Genomic DNA, 3,883 nt, shown 5'->3' with positions numbered 1-3,883 from the left:
GAATGTGAAATGGTGTAGCTTCCACGAGAAACAATCCGGAAGGTTCTCAAAAGGTTAAACAAAGACTTACTGAGCAATCCCATCCTGAGTGTACACCCAAGAGGACTGAAAACACCTGCCCACACCAGCTCATGCAATCAGAGTTCACAGCAGCCAAAGAGCAATAATGACAAAAGTGGAGCCGGCGCCGTGGCTCGCTTGGCTAATCCTCCGCCGGTGGCGCCGGCATCCCATATGGGCGCTGGGTTCTAGTGCCAGCTGCTCCTCTTCCAGTCCAGCTCTCTGCTGTGGTCTGGGAGGGCAGTGGAGGATGGCCCCTGCACCTACGTGGGAGACCAGGCAGAAGAAGCACCTGGCTCCTGGCTTCGGATCAGCACAGCGCACTGGCCGTGGCAGCCGTCTGGGGCGTGAGCCAATGGAAGGAGGACCTTTCTGTCTCTCTCTCTCACTGTCTAACTCTGCCTGTCTAATAAAAAAAATGACAAAAATGTACATCAACAGATGGATGGATAAACAAAATGTGGCGTGTTTGTACAATGGACTATTATTAGGCAATGAAAAGGAAAGAAAGGGCAGGCACTGTGGCACAGCAGGTTACACTGCAGCTTGGGACTCCTGCAACTATCGGAGTACTGGTTCAAGGGCCGGCTACTCCACTTCTGATCCAGATTTCTTCTGGAGCATCTTGGGAGGCAGCAGGTGATGGCTCAGATACCTGTGTGCCTTTCACCGTGATAGAGTTCCAGGCTCCTGGATTTGTCCTGACCCAGATCTAGTTGTTGCCATTTGGGGAGTGAACCAGCAGATGGAAGACACCTTTCTCTCTCTTTCCCTTTCTTTCTTTAACTCTTTCAAAATCAATAAATAAGTCTTAAAAATTGATTGTGGTGATGGTTGCCCAACTCTGAATGTACTCAAAACCCTTAAAGTGTACATTTTACATGGGTATATCATAGGGTCTATAATTGAAAATGAATCTTGATGAAGAGTGGGATGGGAGATGGGATGACTGCGGGTGAGTGGGAGGTCATGGGGGAAAAAGCCACAACAATGCAAAAGTTGCACTTTGTAAATTCACATTTATTAAATAAAAAAGAAAATTCAATATAGTTGTTACCAAAAAAAAAAAAACAAAAACAAACCAGAAATGCCAAACTGAGTTCAGTGCTGACCTCACTGTGGTGGTGTTTGGAGAGGAGCATGACATGGCCAAGTATGGCTTTCCCAGGAAACGGCATTCAGGCTGGGCCACAAAGAAGACAGGTGGGATTCAGTGTGGAGGAGCGGCACCAGGTCTTCCCAGGCTCCAGGGGACAATAGCAGCACAGGCTGGGAGCAGGGGTGGCCTTGGCCTGGTGTAGGCAACGAGACGCTTGCTCAGTCAAGGGGAGCAGGTGCGGGGGAAATCTTGTGGATTAATCTTTAAGGCAGTGAGATGGCCTCAGTGGGAGGGTCTGTAGTCCAAGATGAGACACCGACCTTGACTCTGCCAGCAGGTAGACGCTGATGGTTCTTGGGTGATTTGATGGAAACCATATTTCAGGGAACTCCAAAGGCAGCCCCGCTCTCTTTAGTCCCAGCTCTGTGTGGTCCCTGCCCTCCACCCTGTGCACTAACTGCAGTAGCCCCCTTCTCCTAAGCTCATCTCCTGTCCTTTATGTGTCCTCCATCAAGTAAACTCTTGTAGAGGAGCCATTTGCCTGTACTTGTGCTCCATCCTGGAGTGGCCCCTGGGAGATGGGGAGGATCCTAGTGGCAGTACAGGAGGAATCTTTGGACTGAGGTCTGGTGGAACGCAGGTCACAATGTGCACTGAAGACCAAGGGCAGGGCAAGTGTGGGACCCATGTGGATGTGGCTCTGACAGATGAGAGGGGGCAGGCTCCGGGTCCAGTTTTCTCACCTCAGTCTAGAAGGGGCTTTGTGGGGTAGCCGGAGTGTGTCCTGATGGCAGGTGCTGTTAAGGAAGCAAGCTGGGCTGAAAAAAATGTCAGCCCCTGGGTTCCTCTCTGCAGAGACACAGTCACTGGCTCCTTCTCACACTAGTGTTTGTCGCCCTGCACGGAAGGAGCGGTGTCAGTATGTGCCTATATCTTGGCCACTTCCATTTGGTAGGATGCCCTTGGAGCCTGGGACCTGGCCCTCGACTCTGCTACGCCCCTGAGCAGAGGCTAGGACCCTGCCAGACACAACCTAGGTGCTTAAGATCCATCTATGTTTACTCCTTCAATTCTTCTTAGGGCGTTCAGAGGAAGAATAATGGCTTCGAGATGATGCCGGCTGCTTGTCTGAAGTTCTTGCAGTTCATATGGTCATTCTCTACTTCATCTTGCCAGATTAGCGTTGTGGAGAAAACAAAACGCCTCATTGGCATGACTTTCTTGTGATCATCCACTTCTAGCTGAGCCCAGGCACATCACAAGTGTTGCACCTAACTCCTTAACCTATCTTCTTTCATTCAGTGGGTGGTGGTTCTGAATCATCCACTTCTTTATCTGTACCTGTTTTAATTCAGTCAGTGTGCAGTGAGCACCCATGGAAAGAGAGTCACAGTAAATAATGTGAATTCAAATCTGCATAACTGAGAGACAGAGAGAGAGCAAGTTCAAACAGCATGTGTGTTCATGTGAGTGTGAGACAGATGCTGTCGATCTGCCTGCTGTCCCCTCTTAGCCGCTCTGTCCCCAAGGAGCTCCCCTGAGGAGCAGATTACCGGGTAGAGGGTGCAGTTTATGTCATGGCCATCATACAGAGCCCAATCACTTTTTTTTTGACAGGCTGAGTGGACAATGAGAGAGAGAGAGACAGAGAGAAAGGTCTTCCTTTTTCCGTTGGCTCACCCCCCAATGGCTGCTGCGGCCGGCGCACAGCACTGATCCGAAGCCAGGAGCCAGTGCTTCTCCTGGTCTCCCATGTGGGTGCAGGGCCCAAGCACTTGTGCCATCCTCCACTGCACTCCCGGGCCACAGCAGAGAGCTGGACTGGAAGAGGAGCAACCGGGACAGAATCTGGCACCCCGACTGGGACTAGAACCTGGGGTGCCAGTGCCACAGGCGGAGGATTAGCCTATTGAGCCGCAGTGCCGGCCAAGCCCAATCACTTTACCTACCAGCTGTACAATCAAAGAAACTCATCTCTTCCAGCCCTGGGATTAACCAGATTCTGCTGTGCATCTCCAGTGGAAGGAACTGCAAGTTTATATTGGCCACATGAGGATTTTCCTCTTCGACTCTGACTCTGGAAGCAAATGCCATGGTAGATGCTTCATGGAGGGGCACCACTTGAACTTCCAAGGCCTGTCACAATGGTGGGAGGAGCTACAATGCAGCCCTGAAGGAACTCATGATTGAGTAGCCATTTTTAAGACATTCTGTCTACCCTTGGGTTGCCCACCACTGCCTTGTTCCCACTCCAACCCCTGATGCTACTTCCTGTATCTTCAGAGGTGGCCAGATCATGTTCCTCTGCCCTTTCTGTCTTTACAAGTGAATGATTCATAGCAGATCCAGATGTAAACCTTGGGTGGTTCCTACTCTTTATTCACTAGGACAGTAGTATCTGTGCGTTCCTGGCATTGAGAATGAGGTTGACTCTTCCTCTCCCTAAAAAATTCCTGGCATACCCAAGGCACCACAACAGCAGATTTAAACAACGGCCTTTAGTTTTTTTCCCATTGCCCATCTACCCACCTATTCATCCATCCATCCGTCCATCTATCCGTCATTCACTCATTTGTTCATCCTTCCATTTTCCTACTTACTCATTTTAAAGATTTATTTTATTTATTTGAAAGACAGTTACAGAGAGAGGTAGAGACAGAAAGAGAGGTCTTCCATCTGCTGGTTCACTCCCCAGGTGGCTGCAACGGCTGGAGCTATGCTGAT

General features: G+C 50.0%; 1 long non-coding RNA gene across 1 annotated transcript; it reads right to left on the bottom strand.

Annotated features, from left to right (window-relative positions):
* Positions 1-561: 561 nt before the first annotated feature.
* Positions 562-3,266, bottom strand: LOC138848932 (uncharacterized). Its single transcript, XR_011387119.1, has 2 exons — positions 3,109-3,266; positions 562-2,500 (listed from the first exon to the last, which is right to left on the bottom strand). It is a non-coding gene; the product is annotated as an uncharacterized lncRNA (long non-coding RNA).
* Positions 3,267-3,883: the final 617 nt, after the last annotated feature.

This window comes from Oryctolagus cuniculus, chromosome 3 (genome assembly GCF_964237555.1).
Source record: "Oryctolagus cuniculus chromosome 3, mOryCun1.1, whole genome shotgun sequence".
Taxonomy (NCBI): domain Eukaryota; kingdom Metazoa; phylum Chordata; class Mammalia; order Lagomorpha; family Leporidae; genus Oryctolagus; species Oryctolagus cuniculus.
The sequence above is the reverse complement of the archived record's forward strand: the minus strand, read 5'-3'. Positions and strand labels throughout refer to the sequence as shown.